This window comes from Adiantum capillus-veneris, chromosome 9, assembly GCF_014529385.1.
Source record: "Adiantum capillus-veneris isolate H3 chromosome 9, ASM1452938v2, whole genome shotgun sequence".
Taxonomy (NCBI): Eukaryota; Viridiplantae; Streptophyta; class Polypodiopsida; order Polypodiales; family Pteridaceae; genus Adiantum; species Adiantum capillus-veneris.
The window spans coordinates 40,393,573-40,415,334 of NC_140939.1; positions in this window are offsets into that span (position 1 = coordinate 40,393,573).

Consider the following 21,762-nt stretch of genomic DNA (forward strand, 5'->3'; position numbering starts at 1 on the left):
TATATATATATATATATATATGTTGGATTAGAGATGAAAATGAAAACGACAAGAAATCAAGAAAACATCAATGTAGAACACATCTTACTTGAAACCCTTCGGCACCATTATTGATGGGAGAGAGAAGAAGAGTGGAGAATTCCACTTTGATTGATACACCAAGTGTAAGACCTTCTTTGATTAAAGTTGATCTTCCAAGGTTAGCTTGTTGCAAGAATGGCTAGTCTCCCTCTAGGAGAAAGTGTAGGCTTGGGCTTATGTTAATGGCTAAGTACAATTAGGCATTACTACTCACTCCCTCGAGAATTCCTCTCATCAATGGCTTGAATGCTTGAGTTCATTTTCAAGGAAGAAGAGGTCCCCTTTTATAGGTGAAGGGAACCCCCAAGGGTTTACACAAGAAGAGAGGAGCCAGTGTGAATAGGAATTGGAAAAGTTAGAAATGAGTTGTCCCTGCATGATGTGGGCAGATTGGGGTCCAGTATTTTGATCATATCTCCTCAACCGTGGCTCCAAATAAAAAAGTAAAAATATGGGCAGAAACTTCAGCTTATTAGCTACGATTTTCATTTTAAAATCATTTTCCAATTCGAATTGGAACCTTGTGTAAAAAATTCATCAAAATAGGGTCCATTTTTGGTAGCAAAAGTCTTCATGTGGTCCCCTTAGCCTAGATTTTCATTTGATTCCAAAGGACACCTCATGCCATATGAAAGCATGACATTGCTCCTTGATAAAGTTTTGTAATCATGTTTGCAATAATGCATTAAAATAAGTGTATCTTTGAAATCATGCCACCTAGTGTCCCACTAGGATATGATTCCCTCCTAGTAGCTATTTAAAAAGAAATATAAGAAAAATATAAAAAATACATAGAATATATATATATTGGACTTTACCCTAGATATAGGATCTAACTAGGGTGTGAGATGATAATGAGATAGTAGAAATAAAGAATCAATGCTTTTTGCCCCAAGTTAAAGAGGCGGAGCTATTGATGCTTTTCCCATAGTATTTTCTGATGGTAAAGTAAGAATAGGTTACCCTTGAGAAAAATAATAGGATGAGATAGAAGGCTTATTATTATACTTAAATATGCATATGTACATTATAGGAAAGATAAATATGTATCTAAAAAATTACAAGATAACTCTTGTAGCATGCGTTCCCACTATGTACGTGTCACAACACGACAACGTGGTCCTTGGTAGGGAATGGTTGCATAGCCTAGGACCATCACTGAAGCGTAGCTATGAGCACAACAGCTTGATGTTTGAATTCCATGGTGCACATGTGTTGTTGTTAGGAGAGAAGGATGTACCTTCTTCACCATTGATATGTACAACTGAGCTTATGCAGCTCGTTTTTTATAATAAAATAGATCAAGTTTTATTGTGTTACTCATTGTCTCATTTTCTCTCTAACATTGAATCTGTTGAGCATTCCTCAACGCCGCATGCTTCTCTCTCATCTCTTCCACCAATGGCTACTTCCCAACAAGCAGAAGTTTCTAGTGAGTTAAAAAATTTATTAAAGGAATTTCACGATGTTTTTCCTAATGATTTACCACCAGGATTACCGCCGGCATGATTAGTGCAACATAGCATCGATGTGGTTGCAGGCAGTAAACCTGTCAATAAACCACCCTACCACATGAGTTACTATGAAGCTGCTGAGGTGGAATGTCAACTTTCTGAATACCTTAGCATAGGGTTTATCCAACCCAGTTCTTCACCATGGGCTTCTCCTATCCTATTAGTAAAGAAAAAAGATGACAGTATGCGCATGTGCGTAGACTACCATGGCTTAAATGCGGTTATTGTTAAGAACAAATACCCATTGCCAGGCATGGATGAGTTGTTCGATAAACTCACTCAAGCTCACGAAAATAGACTTGCGGTCAGGATATCACCAAGTACGTATTCGACTTGCAGATATACCCAAAACTGCATTCCGAACAAGGTTTGGACACTACGAGTTTTTGGTTATGCCTTTTGGGTTAACCAATGCGCCCGCAAAATTCATGACACTTATGGATAGTGTCTTGAAGTCGTATTTGGGCAAATTGGTCATTGTTTTTCTTGATGACATTCTAGTATACAGTGCTTCTGAAGAAGCAAACTTACAACATCTTAGGCAGGTGTTTAAATTGTTACGAACAAATCAATTATATGCTAAGACATCTAAGTGTGATTTTCTGAAAGAATAAATTCACTATCTTCGGCATGTTATTTCAGCTAATGGGCTACATATGGATCAATCCAAAGTGGATACAATTCGGCGCTAGCCTTCTTCTAAAAATCTGGAAGAGTTACATATTTTTTAAAGATTTGCAGGTTTTAATTGAAGGTTCATTAAAAACTATGCTAATATTGCCGTTCCCATGAAGGATCAACTGAAAGGCAAAGGCAAAGCTTTCCAGTGGGGACCCGCTCAACAGCATAGTTTTGATATGCTCAAGGATGCATTAGCTACAGCTCCAATACTAGCTATTGTAGATCCTTTAAAACCATTCGTTTTGGAAACGGATGCTAGTGACCGTGCTATTGGAGTAGTCCTATTACAAGACGGTCAATTGCATTTGAAAGCAAGAAGCTTGATGCAGCACAGCAGAACTACTCTGCTTATGAACGCGAACTGTATGCAATAGTTTAAAAACATGACGACATTATTTGTATGGTGCTCAGTTTGAGATTGTGTTTGACCATGAAAGCATCAAATGGTTTACACAACAAACTGATTTGAAGGGTCGGAAAGCTAGGTGGACTGAGATTCTTCAAGAATATGACGCCAAGCTCCGAAATCATAAAGGACGATACAATGTGGTGGCTGATGCTCTTAGTCGTATGCCAAAGATCAATTCTCTCTTGTTCACGGAACTTCATAGTGAATTTTTGGATTCTCTACAGGGAAAATATGAGCACGATGACGCATATTCCAAAGTGTGGAGCCATGTACAAATGAGGGATCCTTCTCACTCTAATGATGGTAGTGTAGCGTTAACCTCCACACATAATTCTCCTATGTCGACGAGGATGAACTACAGCAATGGAACATTTTACCATCAACAATGGGTACCTACTCCATAAGGGGAGAGTTTGTGTACCGACGGACATAGACATTCGGTGCCAAATTCTTTATGAATGTCATGATAGTCCAAGTGCACGGCACCCGGGTATTAGAAAGACTTATGCTCTAGTACGACGACAGTTTTACTGGCCAGATTTACATGGATTTGTTCAAGATTATGTCTTGCATTGCCAAAACTGTCAGGTTAACAAAGCAAAGCGCCTGAAAGCAAGAGGACTCTTACATCCTTTGGAGATTCCCAATGGTAATAAATGGAAAAGTATAACAGTCATTTTTGGAGGACTGTGTTTAAACGATTGGGTATGCAACTAAACCTTAGTACAACCGATCATCTAGAAATGGATGGTCAAACTGAACGAGTTAACCAAGTGCTAGAGGATATGCTATGCGCATACGTTAGCAAGAAAGAGTAAGACTGGGAAGAATATTTACCTATTCTTGAGTTTGGCTACAATAGTGCTAAGCATGTCACAATTGGATTTAGTCCTTTCATGCTCATGTATGGTTTTCAACCTAGGTCACCTGTTACGGTGGGGTTGGTAACCAGAAAACTCCAACAGGTTAAGAATTTTCTCCAAGACCATATGGATATGCTGAAACTCGCACGTCAGAATGTCCGACAAGCGGAGGATCGGTATAAGAAATACGCTGATGAGAAACGTCGGCAGGTTACCTTTGAGGAAGGGTTGGAAGTACTTTTATGTGTGCCAGAGCATTCAGAAAGTCTGAAAACTGAGCCAATATCTAAATTATCTCCACGATATTGTGGGCCTTTCAAAATACTCAAGCGAGTGGGTGATCGTGCCTACAAATTATTGCTACCTACACATTCTCGTATTCATCCGGTGTTTCATGTAAGTTGTTTACGTAAGCGGTTACATGGGGACGACAATGTTATTGGCCAACAGATTCTGGTCGATTTCATTGAACCTCCTACCTTATCGCATGAACCTGAAGGAATTCTCGACTTATCATGATTTACGTACGCGTCATCATGTACGTCAACAAGCCTTAATCAAGTGGAAAGATCGACTTGGGGAAGGTGCCACTTGGGAAAACATAAGTGTTCTTAAGAAGAAGTTTCCCACTTTTGTTTTCGAGGACGAAAACTCTTCCTTAAGGAGAGAGTAATGTCAGGACAAGGGCAAGGCCGGACTAAGCAGTGTGGAAAGGGAGTCCAGCTACGACAAAGGGCTATGAGCTTGGCCTATATAGTGGAAGGTTGGGAGGTGGATTCCAAGGCACTAGTTCCCCTAGTCCTACAAGGATATTCTTCTTAGATGGTCCCGGTGGCTCAAGAAAAATGTATTTGTATAACACACTTCTGTCACGAGTACGAGGAAGATGTGAAATTGCTCTTGCATATGTATCATTTGGTATTGCAGCTTTGCTTTTGAGTAATGGAAGAACCGCTCATTCTATATTTAAGATACCTTTGGAGCTTCATTCTGAATCAACTTGCAATATAAAGGTAAATAGTCAACTTGCTGAAGTTCGAAGGAAAGCAACTCTAATTATTTGGGACGAGGCTCCCATGACACATCAATATGAATTTGAGGCATTGGATAGAACCTTAAGGAATATTACGCAGCAGCAAGACACTTTGTTTGGTGGAAAATTTCTTTTGCTTGGAGGTGACTTTCGACAAATACTACCTGTTGCACGGAAAGGTAGTCGTGCAGACATTGTAAATGCTTCACTTTGTCATTCTCATATATGGAAATATACAAAGATACTGAGCGTTACCATAAACATGCATATACTTGATTGTGGAACAAATTTACTTCAACAAAGTTTTTCACACTGGGTGATGGACATTGGCAATGGGGATGTGGATGATGGAGGAGACAATAGAGTCAAAATACCTTCAGACATGATCCTTCAACAAATAGCTTGACATACCTTCTCAACTTTATATATGGAGAATTGCATGTGCACAAGATCATACAAGCTTTTTCAAAGAACGAGAAATACTTGCTCCTCGGAACAAAGAAATTGATTCAATCACTTGGTGGTGGTTTTCCACCTCATGCTTTGGTCTTGAAAGTAAATGCTCATATCATGCTATTGTAGAATTTAGATCCAAGACATGGATTATGTAATGGAACCAGAATGATATGCAAACTGTTCAATCGCAAGGTAATTGAGGCTGAGATAATAACAGGATCAAATATTGGAGAGTCTTTATCCCAAGGATAGATTTTGTTGTCGGAACTCATCAGTGACTTCCATTCCAAATGAAGCGTCGTCAATTTCCAGTTAGGCTAGCTTTTGGAATGACCATCAACAAACCATGGCCTATAAATTGCCGCGTTTCAGATGGTCCATATGGAATCAATGAATGGATTTTTAAGAAGCTATTCTTTGGGTGACACACCTCGACACCTCGGTCGGAGTGTTCGATGTATTGGACCTTGGATCTTGAGAGTCCCGAGTAGAGTTTGTCGTAGGCTAAACTTCTCTCAATAAATGATCAAATGGATACATTGTCTTTACATTCCAAGAATTGTGTGTTTTTATGTGTTGGTTTAATGAAGCGGTTTTTTATCTACGACACATCCACACACATGTATGTGTGTGTGTGTGTGTGTGTGTGTGTGTGTGAGAGAGAGAGAGAGAGAGAGAGAGAGAGAGAGAGAGAGAGAGAGAGAGAGGGAGAGGGAGAGAGAGTGAACTTTGTTCATTGGTAATGTAGGTTAACATGGGTCATGATGTATGGTTATTCTCCCAATATCTATAAAGATGCTTATTTACTTGAAAATTAAATATTAATATATTTGTCAAGGAAATGGTGCATGGTTCTGGTGGTATCATTGGGTTTATTCGTATGCAGACGGATGGTATGGAAAGTGTGGACGCTTAAGCATTTTTCTTTGTAAAGTGTTACAAATCTTGAGCGAGATAAAAATGATGAGAGCTCTACAAGAACTACATATGGTCAATGTTTATTATGTCAATGTTTATGGTTGTGATATTCCATTGCGAAAGATATATCACAACCATATGTTTTATATTTCAGTTGAAGAGTTTGAAGTTTAGAAATTAATTGTTAAAGTTTATTAATGAGATTTATTGGAGTGATCCTCAACCATCCAACTCTAGAGTAGAATATCAGTCAATGTAAACATAAACACTAAGATAATTGTAAAGATTGACATGATGGAGCTCTTTATACTTTTTAACATTGTGCTTATGTTTTTTTCCAAGTATTTAAGTGTATGTTTTGCAAGTGATCATGTTAATAAATCTCTCTCTCTCTCTCTCTCTCTCTCTCTCTCTCTCTCTCTCTCTCTCTCTCTCTCTGTGCACGACACTTTTCAGCTTTGAACACTCATGTTGTCCTCTTTTCTTGCAGCCAAAAAATGGCTCACGGAATTGTGAATATTTTTCCAAGTGTGAAAACTCTTATTATTGATGCTTTTGAAGAAAGTTTGTTACTTGCTGAGTGGGATGGCAATGGGCATGGGAAGTGATAGAACACAATTGCACTGCATGGGGATCGCATATAGATGAAGAGTTCGATACGATTTACATTATGTTGCTTGATCCCTATTTCTTTCCCAATCTTAGGCTCATGGTCTTAAAGCAAGAGCTTGGGTTGATTCGTCATTACAAAATTTACTTGAATTGGATCCAAAAAATAGATTTAAGAGAAGTATGTCGAGCTCCAGCTCAATATCTTGATCCTGTTGAAATAGCACGACTAAGAGTGCTATGTAAATATATTCCAGTGTCTTTTTGACAATAATGTAACTTTTGAAATCTTTTTGATTGAAAAGTTACAAAATATTTTTTGGTTTGAAATCTCTCTCTTTATTGATGTGCTTTTGTGTAATCTCTCTTTCTCTCTCTCTCTCTCTCTCTCTCTCTCTCTCTCTCTCTCTCTCTCTCTCACACACACACACACACACACACACATTGAAGGTAGAGGGAGAAAGGACAATCCGTATGAAATGTTTGCAAGCATAAGTGAGATGCATGACAATCTTCTCCCTCCCTCTCTCTCTCTCTCTCTCTCTGGCATCCAACATGGAGTGGAATAAACCTGCATTTGACAGCATGTAAACAAGTATCATTGAATTAATTTAACTTGTGTCATAGTAAGAGCGAGAGAGATCTGTCGGTAGGCGGGTCGTGCAAGCTAGTTGTAGTTAAACTCAACCTAATGATTTTATCATTTTCTTATTGTTTTAGAAAGCCACCGTGACTCTTTCATTTGTTTAGAAACAAAAAGGACACACATCACTATTGCTAGGTTTAGACTGAACCGGCGGAAGAAACAAGCCTTCCTAAATGTGCCGCCACCTAGTGTGAACATTGTGGAGGAGAAAAAGTGAAAAAGTGAAGGGAGCTGAGAGAGGCCATCAACTCTTGAGAGGGGGGGGGGTCGGAAGAAAAATGGAGGGCCCGGCGGAAGAGTGCCTCAACTCCAACCAATGAAATTTCTCCATGAAGGAGCGATGCCCCTTTGCATTTTTCTTCCGCCACCCAGTCTGACCCCACCCTTTGACCTTAGTCCTTTGGGCAAGCAAAAAAGAACTCATTAACATATATTATATATTTACTTATTTATATTTTTTGTGTGTGTGTGTGTGTGTGTGTGTGTGTGTGTATATATGTATGTATAGAACTTACTAGAACTTGTAGATCTATACTTTTTATAATGCAGCTTAAAACTTTTAAAGAAGGAGAGGGCGTCCACGTGTCACTCCCTGGTTGATTTTAAAAAACACCTTACAAAACATCTAATCTAAAATGCAAAAGTAAAGGGTAAGATTGTAAGAAATGACAACCTTTCAAAATGTAAGTGGCAAGCCTTTTCAAATGTAAAGTCAAGAGACTTTCTATCTATACTAATAGATAATCGGGGATCATGGGATTCTGGCTCCCCCCCCCCCTTGCCACGTGACGAGAGCTCCTTTCCCCGGCTGGTTCCGGCCAGTGTGCACTGTCGCCCTGTAGTCCCTGCGCACTCAGCGAGACAGCATGCAGAAAGAGGGAGAGGTGGAGTTTGGGGTTCATTTGCCGCTCTTATATCTCTTTTAATGTGCGTCGGCTACGGCTCTTTCCTCCTCTCTAATCTCCATTTGAATGCAGAAGGTAGTGACGAGCCGTACAAGAGGTATTTACGGGCCACAAGAGACCACCTCTCCCATGCTGTAGAGGGCACCCCACCAATTTTCTCAGCCATTGTATGCTACTTCCCTCCGCCAACAACATAGCTGTGACTCCTCAGATCCTTCCTAACTCTCTCCACTACAACAACTTATCATCCCCAGCTCTACAACTCTCTCCTCACCAGCTCCATGAAGCATTGTTGCACCATCACCTCGATATGTGTAGGAGGCAGCTCCTCGCTCAACACTGCATCTTCTCTCTCAATATATCACCCGATGTCCATATTCTCATGTAGCTCGCCAGCCCAGGTTATTTTTCCTCATATAGACCCAACTGCTTCAATGCTCGCTTTTAGCAGTCCTACACGACTCCTAATTTGATGTCTTCTCAGCTCCTCGCATGAGTCAAAAAAGGTCGAGTTTAATGCTCTATTAACGCTGCTCTCTCTCTCTCTCTCTGACACACACACACACACACACACACACACACACACACACACACACACACACACACACATTGAGTTGGTCTTCTTAAAATTCTGGTAGCTTGCAACTGTTGAAGATGATGAAACAGGAAACAGAAGGAAGACAGCAACTCAGAGTAGGAAGAAGATGGAGAAGGAGAAGACACAGAGCTTGCGTACGAGATCTCTGTAGTCTGTCTCTCTGTATTAGAATAATAGAGTATATACAAACTCAGAGCTACAAAGCTTATATGAAACCCTAAGAGATAAGGTGTCCTTTCACACCAGATGTCCAGGGGGAAAAACCCAGTGGGAGAAAAGTGCCCCTGGTGAAGCGCGTATACACACTAACACTACTACATGGTATCATGTCTACAAATCCCCCCTGTAGTGATAGTGTGAATCCGTACAAGGTAGCAGACCATCATGTGTATGAGAGTAAGCCCAAAGCTTTTCGGAAAGCTTCAAACTTTTCTCGTGATAACGCCTTCGTAAATAGATCTGCAATGTTATCCTGTGTAGGACAGTAAGTTAGTGTGATCTCCCCTGCAGGTAGCCTTTCCCTGACATAGTGGTAGTGAACCTCTATGTGCTTTGTTCTTGCATGAAATACTGGATTCCTTGCAACTGCCATAACACTCTGACTGTCAGTGAAAGTGGTAGTGGGTGCCTGTTGACACTCACAAAGATCTGCCAATAACCTGCGTATCCATACACAATCAACTGTTGCCGTGAAAGCTGCCCTGTACTCAGCTTCACAAGTTGATGTAGCCACTGTGGGTTGCTTCTTGTTTAGCCAAGATATACATGCATTTCCCAAGAAAAAACAATTCCCACTTGTGGAATGTCGTGTGTCAAAATCACCAGCCCAATCTGAATCGCTGTAACCAAGAAGCTGCATAGAACTGTGCTTTCCATACATATCCCCCCTTGGAAAGAACATGGCAAGATTAGGGGTACCTGAAAGGTAACGAAGTATGCGCTTCACAGCCTACCAATGATGCATACCTGGGCTGTGCATAAATCTGCTTGCTTGTGAAACCCCAAATTGAGTGTCTGGACGAGTGTTGCCTGCCAAATATATCAAGCAACCAACCGCTGCTGCATAAGTATGTACATCAAAAGGTTCTCCAGCATCGTGCATGCTCAACTTTGATCCAGTTTCTACGGGTGTAGAGATTGGTTTACAATTTTGCATACCAAACTTATCCAAAATTTTATGCAAATATTTTGCCTGCAACATGTATATGCCATCCTCTGATTGCACAAACTGAATACCCAAGTAATAATGTAGCAAACCAAGATCAGACATCTCAAAGGTTTTTTTCAAAGCATCTTTAAACGCTTCAATTTCATTTGCAGTATTACCTGTAAGAAGCATATCATCCACATAAAGTGTTAGCATAATGAGAAATCCATCTCTCTTTTTGACATACAAAGTACTTTCTGTTGGACTATTCTGAAATTCCTAGCCAATCAAATAAGTATGTATCTTCTCATACCATGCTCTTGGAGCCTGTTTGAGACCATACAAAGCTTTACGCAATCTACATACCTTTTGCTCTTGACCTTTTACAACAAAACCACTTGGTTGACTTACATAAACTTCTTCCTGCAAATCACCATTCAAAAAAGCAGTTTTGATATCCAACTGTGGACGCACGAGAAGTAGGAGCAAAGGTTTCATCATAATCTATGCCTTTCTGTTGCGCATAGCCTTTTGCCACAAGCCTTGCTTTGTACCTGTCAACAGTACCATCTTGTTTCCTTTTTACCTTAAAAACCCACTTTGTACCAATAGGCTTTTTACCTGTAGGCAAGTCCACTAGATCCCATGTATGATTCTTATGAATAGAATCAATTTCTTGCTGCATAGCATCTTTCCACTGAACACACTCTAAAGCTTGTTCAAATGAATTAGGCTCATCTGCATCACAAAGAGTGCTAAAGCAAACCAAATCTACTTGCTCTCTGCCAAAAGTAGTACCAACACGTGTTTTTCGTGGCAATGGTGCATCCAACTTGCTATCCTGCAAAGTTTTCTGAACCCATTTAGGCAAGGTTCTTTCTTCCCTGAGAACTTCTTGCTCTTCACGCACAATTTCCTCTACATCATGAGGTGTCACATGCTGATCAAAAGATTGATCAAGATTATCAACCTGTTGTGATTCTTGATTCTCCACAAAAGAAGGAAGCAAACCTTCAAATACATCATGTGTCTGCATATGAGGTACATCAAAAGCAACCATAGGTTGAGCAGTAGTTTCTGCAAAAATTACATCACGACTTTCAAAAATCTTGTTTGTAGCAGGATTGTAAAGTCTATAACCTTTACTTCCACTACTGTACCCCACAAATATACATTTGATTGCCTTATCATCAAGCTTCCCACGTAACTGCTGAGGGATGTGAGCATAAGCAAGACAACCAAAAACACGAAGATAACTGACTGAAGGTTTTCTGTCATACCAAGCTTCATATGGAGTAATGGTGTTCAAGGCACGAGTAGGACACCTGTTCAAAACATGTGCTGCACAAGCAACTGCCTCCATCCATAGCTTATGAGGCAAACTCTTAGCCTTGAGCATACATCTAGCCGTCTCCATTAAAGACCTGTTCTTCCTTTCTGCAACACCATTCTGTTGTGGTGTGTATGGCATAGTGCATTGGTGTTTAATGCCTTTCTTTCCCAAAAAATCCTTAAATGCACCTGACATGTATTCACCTCCTCGATTGGTACGAAGAGTCTGTACTTTGCAACTTGTTTCATTTTCAACCATGGCGACATAATGTTGAAAAACTGCAAACACATCTGACTTTGCTTTGAGTGGATACACCCAATGAAACCTGAAAAAGTCATCAATGAAGGTCACAAAATAAAGGCTGTTTCCTATAGATGGCGTCCTCATAGGACCACATACATCACTGTGTACAAGCTGCAACTTTCGTGTCCCTTTAACTGAACCATCCTGCGAAAATGCAAATCTGTGCATCTTTCCAAGAATGCAACCTTCACATACATGTCTTGGTGGCATCTCCAATAAAGACAAATCATGCACCATATTATGACGTTGTAAAGTCATCAAACTGCCATAATTAACATGCCCGAATCTAGTATGCCACAACTTAGCATCCTGCATTGCCTGAGTCTTTGTTTCTGCAATACATACATGAATCTGCTTTTCATAACGATCTAGCACAAATAGTCCATTTTCCAGCGTACCTATAGTGATAAGAGAATAACCATTCTCTCGATCTCGTACAACACATCTATCATCCTCAAAAATGACCCGAAGACCATTTTTTGCAAGAGAGGATACAGACAACAAATTCTTCTTGATCCCTGGAACATATAAGACATCTGGAAAGCATAAATCTGAATCATCTGAAATGGTAATCAAAATCTTACCAACGCCTTTGATTGGATAAGAAGCATTATTTGCACATGTCACCTTCTTTCCTGTTGGAGCTGCATCCAATGAACAAAACAAATCCTTCCTTGAAGTAATATGCCTGGATGCACCACTATCAAAGTACCAAATCATTTGTGTCTTGTCAACACTGTAAGCAGAAAAATTTGAACATACTACGAAAGCATAAGAATCCTGCACAAAGTTTGCAGACTCTTCTTTAGCTGTAGAAGAATCACCAGAAGCTGAAACAACCAAACTTGACTCTTTCTTCTTTTCTTTAGCAATTCGCTTTTTACACTCACTAATGTAGTGACCAGGTTTCTTGCAATAATGACATTTACCTTTCTTCTTGGACTTGTCGGAATCACCTTTAGACTTCTCTGAAGATTGTCCTGCACTAGACTTGGAGTAATGAGCACTCTCTTTACCCTTGTTTTTGTTATGTACAACAAGAGCATGATTTATACCATGCACCTGTAAAGACTTGTTCTTACGTGATTGATCCTCCTGCAATAGCAAAGCCACTAACTCTTCAAAATGAAGAGGCTCAGGATTAGCTCGCAAAGACAGAGTCAAAGAAGTCTGAAAAGTCAAATAAGATGGTGGTAGTGAATTGAGTGTTTTGGAAACCAAGTCCTTCTCCGGAATCACTTCATCAATGCTAAGCAATCACTCTTTAAGATCCCTGATTTTTGTAAGATGCTCGACAATATCGTCACCTTCGTCCATCTGTATTTTGTCAAGTTGTTTCTTCAAAAACTCTATTCTGACAGCGTTTCTTCCTCCAAACATAGCTTGCGGAGTGTTCCAAGCATCATCAGAAGTTCTGCAAGATCTGATATGTGGTGTGATTGTCCTCTTTATGGTTAAGGCAATCGTAGCCATAGCTTGTGCATCTTTAGTATCCCATCTCTTTTGCTCTGGAGTGACTTGTGAGGGTCCTGCACCAACAGCTGCACCACGACCAGGCATGGCAGGTGCAATGCTAACTGGACGAACTTCATCTCCAGATACATAATCCCACAATCCTTTACCAACCAAAACATTTTTGGCCATAAAAGACCAAAGAGAATAGTTGGTACCATCCAATTTGTCTGCGGATGTAAACGCACCAAAAATCTCTTTCTCCGTAGATTGAGCCATACTGTGGATGCACACAAGAGAGCAAAAGAACCTCCAAGAGATTCACAAATCTCCTCTCCAATCCAAGCAAAAATCTACACAAAATCTCAGCACAAAGCTAAGACAAGCTGCTTCCCAAAAGAACTGTTTACCTGAAGAAAATCTGTCAAAAAGCACACCCTCTTGATCTAAACGCCTCCGAAAAGTAACTTCTGCTACGCTGCTTAGAACAAAATTCTGAGGGCTCGAACGGCTTCTAAAGGGGGGTTAAACCGCAGGTCACCTGCTCAGAATATTCCCGGAACGTCGAGGATGCTCCCACGAGCAAATTTTCCAAAAACTGCCTGAAAACTGCAATTGCGTGCGCGGACGCGAAAACGCAAGTAGAGGCTCTGGATATCACCTTGCTCTGATACCAATTGTTGAAGATGATGAAACAGGAAACAGAAGGAAGACAACAACTCAGAGTAGGAAGAAGATGGAGAAGGAGAAGACACAGAGCTTGCGTACGGGATCCCTGTAGTCTGTTTCTCTATATTAGAATAATAGAGTATATACAAACTCAGAGCTACAAAGCTTATATGAAACCCTAAGAGATAAGGTGTCCTTTCACACCAGATGTCCAGGGGGAAAAACCCAGTGGGAGAAAAGTGCCCCTGGTGACGCGCGTGCGTATACACACTAACACTACTACATGGTATCATGTCTACAACAACTTGGTGCAAAGTGCGGCATTCTGGCAACAATGGTTCTTGAGAATGTTTTACTGATGTTGGATGCATGTGTAGTCTAATGATGCTGGATGTATATGTAGTCTAATTATGCAGCAATAAGTATTTGTTTAATTGTTTGGTACCAATCTGTAAGGGAGCCTTACAGCCCAATGATGGCATAGGAGAGAGAGAGAGAGAGAGAGAGGGAGAGAGAGAGAGAGAGAGAGAGAGAGAGAGAGAGAGAGAGAGAGGGAGAGAGAGAGAAAACGCCTCTCCAAGCACCAAGGGTTTCAAGAAAGCAGCAATATCCGCTACACAAGCAGATAATGGAAGGGAAGAGAATAAGTCTTTTCTTCTATGCAGCATGTCCACAATGTTGTTTTATGGAGTACATTCAGCACATGATATGTTAACAAGGTCAAAGTCACACACACACACACACACACACACACACACACACACACACACACACACACACACACACACACACACACACACACACACACACACACACACACACACACACACACACACACAGAGAGAGAGAGAGAGAGAGAGAGAGAGAGAGAGAGAGAGAGAGAGAGTGAGAGAGAGAGAGAGAGAGAGAGAGAGAGAGAGAGAGCGCTTATGGCTACAACGGAATAGGAGCCCTTGCTTTTCGATTTGTAACGAGGTCTCTGTGCAATTTTCAACTTCGCCATCTCTTAGCCTTCTCTAAGCACCAATGTTGGATGTGTAGTTATCGGTGTTTCATGACTCATCCTTCTCACCCTCTCCACCCCCATATAATTTGCAGTTACCCCCTAACCCTCTCTCTATCGCCTCCTTCTCATCTGCATTGCTTTAGCTTCAGCTAGAGACTAATCTATACTAATAGATAATGGAGGAGGGGATTCCGGCTCCCCCCACCCCCCCCGGACATGTGTCCAAAGCTCCTCATTCTGGCGCCTTCAGGTAGTGTACTCTGAGCGAAACAGTGAGTGAGACTCTGAGTGAGAGAGAGAGAGACTACCTGGTCGCATAATTGCCTGGACTTCCTCGCGGAGAGAGAATGAGAGAGAGAGAGAGAGAGAGAGAGAGAGAGAGAGAGAGAGAGAGAGAGAGAGAGAGAGAGAGAGAGAGAGAGAGAGAGAAAAGAAGAAGAGAGTTTTAACGTCCTAGGAAACTATCCCAAGATATACCTTAAAGATGTAGCCGATGAGCAGAGTTGAACTCAAAACCTATTAGCAATGTTCGGGAAAAATCATTTCTCCAAATATACAAAATTCCCTTTCTTGAAATTTTCAAGAGGAAATCTTAGACTCATTTTCTCTATTTTGGGGCGAAATTTCTCCTTTCCCCTTGCACCGGCAATTTTGAAATTGAAAACGGCACGATATTAAGCTGAGACACATTTTTCCCGAACACTGCCTATTAGTCAAGAAGAAAAGAGAGAGAGAGAGATTCCGGAGAAGAAGAGAGACACACACATTTGGGGAGTGCAGAGAGAAAGCGAGACATATATTTAAAAAAAGAAGGTTTATTTCTCGAGTTTTAACACTATTTTTTTCTATTTTGGGGCGGACTTTCACCTTTTCCCCATGCCCTCAACCGCCATTTTTGGAATTGAAAACGGCACGATATTAAGCTAAGACACATTTTTTCCGAACTCTGTATGAACGTCTTCATGCTTTAGGGTAGGTTGAAAGAGGAGATACTCTCAAACTAATCGACTTGCACTCCGCAGCCTCAAAGTTTGGACTTGCACGCACAGTGATTAACACTGGTGACTGAGAGAGAGAGAGAGAGAGAGAGAGAGAGAGAGAGAGAGAGAGAGAGAGAGAGGAGAGAGAGAGAGAGAGAGAGAGAGAGAGAGAGAGAGAGAGAGAGAGAGAGAGAGAGAGAGAGAGAGAGACTTCGGAGAAGAAGAGAGACACACACATTGGTGGGGGAGAGAGAGAGTTGCAGAGACAAAGCGAGACAAAGATTTCAAAAAATAAGGTTTATTTTTTGGGTATTTACACTATTTTTCTCTATTTTGGGGCGGAATTTCTCCTTTTCCCCTTGCCCTCAACCGGCATAAGGCGCTTGAGAGAGAGAGAGAGAGAGAGAGAGAGAGAGAGAGAGAGAGAGAGAGAGAGAGAGAGAGAGAGAGAGAGAGAAGAAGAAGAGAGTTTTAACATCCTAGGAAATTATCCCAAGATATACCTTAAAGATGTAGCCGATGAGCAGAGTTGAACTCAAAACCTATTAGCAATGTTCGGGAAAACTCATTTCTCCAAATATACAAAATTCCCTTTCTTGAAATTTTCAAGAGGAAATCTTAGACTCATTTTCTCTATTTTGGGGCGAAATTTCTCCTTTCCCCTTGCACCGGCAATTTTGAAATTGAAAACGGCACGATATTAAGCTGAGACACATTTTTCCCGAACACTGCCTATTAGTCAAGAAGAAAAGAGAGAGAGAGATTCTGGAGAAGAAGAGAGACACACACATTTGGGGAGTGCAGAGAGAAAGCGAGACATATATTTAAAAAAAAGAAGGTTTATTTCTCGAGTTTTAACACTATTTTTTTCTATTTTGGGGCGGACTTTCACCTTTTCCCCATGCCCTCAACCGCCATTTTTGGAATTGAAAACGGCACGATATTAAGCTAAGACACATTTTTTCCGAACTTTGTATGAACATCTTCATGCTTTAGGGTAGGTTGAAAGAGGAGATACTCTCAAACTAATCGACTTGCACTCCGCAGCCTCAAAGTTTGGACTTGCACGCACAGTGATTAACTCTGGTGACTGAGAGAGAGAGAGAGAGAGAGAGAGAGAGAGAGAGAGAGAGAGAGAGAGAGAGAGAGAGAGAGAGAGAGAGAGAGAGAGAGAGAGAGAGAGAGAGAGAGAGAGAGAGAGAGAGACTTTAGAGAAGAAGAGAGACACACACATTGGTGGGGGGGAGAGAGAGTTGCAGAGATAAAGTGAGACAAAGATTTTAAAAAATAAGGTTTATTTTTTGGGTTTTTACACTATTTTTCTCTATTTTGGGGCAGAATTTCTCCTTTTCCCCTTGCCCTCAACCGGCATAAGGCGCTTGAGAGAAAGAGAGAGAGAGAGAGAGAGAGAGAGAGAGAGAGAGAGAGAGAGAGAGATAGATAGATAGATAGATAGATTTTATTATCGTCCTTGGAGGTCAAATATGACCTATGGGACCAAAGTTACATGTGATGTAGTATGTGTATGGCTGATGAGTGACTCTCGATGCTCCAAAATTGTAGTGATGAGAGTCGCAATGGAGAGCCCACACTTTGGCTGGGAGAGGAAAGTGTGTAGGTCTAAGTTATGGCTGAAAATGTGAGAGAAGCAAGTTCGGATGTGATCAAAAGCTGAGCAGTCTAGTAGTGTGTGGTACTCAGACTCTCGAACTTGCAGTGAGCATAATGTGCACAATCGATTTGACTCTTCTCCATTGCCCCAATGCCCTATCTCGCATCGAAGGAAATGGGAGCTAAGCCGAATTGCTGCGATAGTGCGTATCGCGGACAAGGGAATAGGCTCAAGCATGTAAGTGTGAGTACGGTTTCCTCTCTCAGCGAAGAACATGGTTTTGTAGTTGGGGGCAATATAGGTGGTGTAATGTATGAAGCGTGACCCACCGGATTTCTCCCAAGCCGTAATACATTGGCGTTGTAGAAAAGCTTCATTCACTTGAGAGTCAATTGAAGCATCATGTAGCAAGTGTAATGCATCCCATCTCCCAAACCACTTCTTTATGTCTTGCATCCATCCCGTGCTGAAGATCTTGCTTTTATGCGTCTTTTGAACTTTTTTGCTTGCTTCCCATGCAATTGTAGGAAGTCGATGTGAGGGGTTTTGACGCATCTTTATCATGTACTCCACAACCCTTTCCATGCCCATAACCTCAATTGGAAGAGATCCCGACTCAAGAAGTAAGAGCATATATGGTGTTTGTGTCTTAACTTGGAGAAAGTTTGTAAGAAAACGCTTTTGGACATTCTCAAACTCTTTCCAAGTAGACTTTGAGATGCTCCCGCCCCACACTTCAACTCCATAAAGAAGAACCGGTGTCACCAATGCATCAAAAAGATACTTCTTGAGAACCCAACACTTGATGTTTCCCGCATTACACATGTTCTCAAATGCATAATATGCTCTCTTTCCCGCTTCCAAACGACGCATAGCACATTCATGCCACTTGTGATTGGATGGAACCTCAAGGCCAAGGTACTTAAAGCTCTTAACAACTTCAAGTGTCTCGTTGTTGTACACAATGCATGGCTTCTCCTTATGGTTGGTTTTCACAAGCATAACCTTTGTTTTGGATTCATTTACAATCAGCCCACTATGCAAGCAAAAGTTCTCAAGGACAACCATAAGCTTTTGTGCATCTTCTAAAGTGTGTGCTAGAAGCACTACATCATCCGCATACAACAAAAGCATGATTACCGCATTGCAAATAGTGACCTCTTCAATGCCTTCTTCTTGCATAAAGTCAAGTACCATTTGTTCCAATTGATCGATGCATAGACCAAAGAGAGTTGGTGACAATGGACATCCTTGTTTAACCCCAATAGTGCTTACAAAAATTTCTGAAATTTCTCTTCCCATGCGCAATTGACAAATCACCTTCTCATAGATTCGAGAAACCGCAAGCATAAACTCACTTGGCACTTGGAGTTCTTCCATCCTTCTCCACAAATTGTTACGTGGAATCATATCAAAGGCTTTCTTAAAGTCCACAAAACAACAATACAATCGCTTGCCTTTCAACCGACTTTCCTCCATGAGAACACGAAGAGTGACAAGATGATCAATGGTGCTATGGCATCGACGAAAACCCGCTTGTCCCTTTGCACGCTTGTCATTCTCTTCAGCCCAATCACTCAATTTCATCTCCATTATGCACCCAAACAACTTTGCCATAAGAGACCCAATCATTATAGTCCGGTAGTTGCTTACATTCTTTACATCCCCTCCTTTATGCAAAGGCTTAACCCAATTAGTACTCCAATCATAAGGCATACCATGTTGAAGTGCAAGGTTGAACATATCACACATCCACTCATGGGTAAAATCTCCCGTCCATTTGATCATCTCCGGCTTGATACCTTGAAGATCTCCCGCTTTGCGAGTGGCCAACTTTTCAAGCCCACCGCATACATCCTCAATAGTAAAAAAAGACGGCATACATGGGAGTGAACCATAAAATGGCATTTTTCAGTATTTTCTTGCTCATATAATTGCCTACAATGTGTGTACATATCCACTAGACTCAAGTTACCAAAATTCTCAACCCGCTTGCCTCTCAAGTTTCTCCAAAATCTTCCACATGCATGTGCCTTTTCTTGGACTTGAAATTCTTGTTGCTTTACTTCCCATCTTCTTCTCTTCTTTTGAATCAATGCCTTGTATGTACGCAAATGACTTTGATAGTTGTCTTTGTCCATAGTTGCATCAAGCTTTATCAAGGACTTTCGAGCATCTTGACATTCTTTATCAAACCACCTTTTGCGTGATCTATCTTTGTGGATACCATGGAGATGCTTTATGGCAAAGCATTCTTCCGCACAAGAACAAATAGCTTTCTTGAAAGCTTCCCATTTAGTTTCCAATGGTGCATCACATTGAAGCTTTGTCATCCATAATTTTTGCTCAACCATTTCAATGTACATTGGTGCCTGTTTGAAATCCATACATAGTGATAACTTCTCTTTCCTTTGGCTGAGATTATCATGCTTAGTTGCTTCTCCACATGAAAGGTCAATACATAAGGTGCGATGGTCGGATTCTGGGGTCCATTGACCAAACATAAAACTCTTTATGCGATACATGATGGCTTCAGAGAGTAGCATATAGTCAATCACACTATCCCCATTATGTCTCCTACATGTAAATCCATTGGTTCCACTCCACAAAGATACACCATTGGCAATGAGCATACCCGTGCTATTACACATGTGTAAAAGTAACTTTCCATAGTGATCCGGCTCTTTCTCATCCATTGAAGTACGATCATACAAGTGAACTTCCTCCAACTCCCTTGAAATGTATGGCATATCAAATTGTTGAGTATCATGTTGCAATGTTTTTGTGCGAGCATTCATATCCCCAAATAGAATAACATCACCTTCACCTTTGAAATAAGCAATGTCCTCTTCCAAATCAGAAAATGGTTGATCTCTATCCATGCAAGCATAAAAGGGAGAATCATGATGAGGAATGTAGCAACCGGCTACAAAAATGGGTGCTCTTTTTGGTGTCATAATTTTCAGCCATACATAACGTTTGTACTTGTCATCTTTCACAATTGATACAAAATCTTCCAATCCTTTCTTAACCATACATGCTAACCCTCCTTGTCCTCTTCGTTGCTTGAGATTCTTTGACCACATCAATGAATGTACATTGTAATCCTCCAAGCCGTTAATTCTTTGTGTATCATGCTCCCAAGTTTCAACAAGAAGTACAACATCGGCTTTGCTTGTTAGTTCATCAATGCCAACCCCCGCATTCCATGGGTATCCATTACAATTCCAAAAGCATATTTTCAATTGTAACTCGGTCTCATAGGTCACGCATCCCTATTTGCTTGAGAGACTTGCCTCCTCCTTGGGCACATTTTCTTCATGAGAGATCTCCTTGTTTTTATTATTCTTTTCCTCATATGCCTTGCGACGCATATTTTGTTGCTTAATAGTGCGATCTTCACATACAAAACATTTTGTATCCCTCAAATAGATCCAACTATTATCAAGGATAATCTTTCGCTTGGTCTCATCCGGCATGGTGCATACAATTGGCCGTTCTCCCGAGCGAGGAGCTCCTTGCTTCCCCACTCTATGTGCTCCATATACCATAACTCCGGACATGCCAAAGTGGGTTTTGAAGAAATCTTCAATAACAATGGCAAGAGAAGGAGGTGTCTCTAACTTCTCTTCGGGAATTCCACGAATAACAATGTTCTTGGAACGTCGCTCCCGTTCCTTCAACTCCTCCACATCCACATTCTCAACATTCTTTGTTTGAACCATAGCTTGCATGAGTGAGGAATTAGAAACCACATTGCTACCACATACATCAGCCCAAGACTTGTTTGTGCATACATTTTTCATGTCGCATACATCCCGGCTCATAGTGTCAAATTTCTCCTCTTTCAATACATGGTCATGCTCTACTTTGCTCATCCGCTCCTTCAAAGCATTCAAGTCTACAAGAGAGCGTTTACATTCCTTGACTTCCTCTTCAAGTTGCATCAAACGTGTTGTTTGCATCTCAAGTGTCCTCTTGAGATTCTCATTCTCAACCACAAGTACCCTTAGTGTGCCATTCTCCATTGCAAGTGCTCGTAAGTCTTCGCCTTGTTTGTTTACGGTCTCTTGCAATGATACCAAGTACGCCATGATCATGGTTTCCGATGTCGTTGGTTGGGTGGTTGTGTTGCTATCTCCATACTTAGGAGATTTTGGATCATTTTCCACAATGGTTGTGGACCTTGTTGAAGAAGAAGAACCCTTGCGAGTGCCGGAAGACATTGTATGTAAAATAGGAGATGAGAATCAATTTTGTTGAACCTGTTCACTTCGGAAATGCTGCTACAGAAACGCCTTCCATAACTCTGAAAATTTCTGTCTTTGCATCAATGCGTAGAGGACTTCGTGCTCTTCGATTGAGGCTATAGATCACCCAAATCGGAGTTCGGATGAAGAAGTTATGATCAAAAGAGTGGACTGCTGTCTACTAGGTCAAAAAACGGCTGCACTGAGAGAGAGAGAGAGAGAAGAAGAAGAAGAAGAAGAAGAGAGTTTTAACATCCTAGGAAACTATCCCAAGATATACCTTAAAGATGTAGCCGA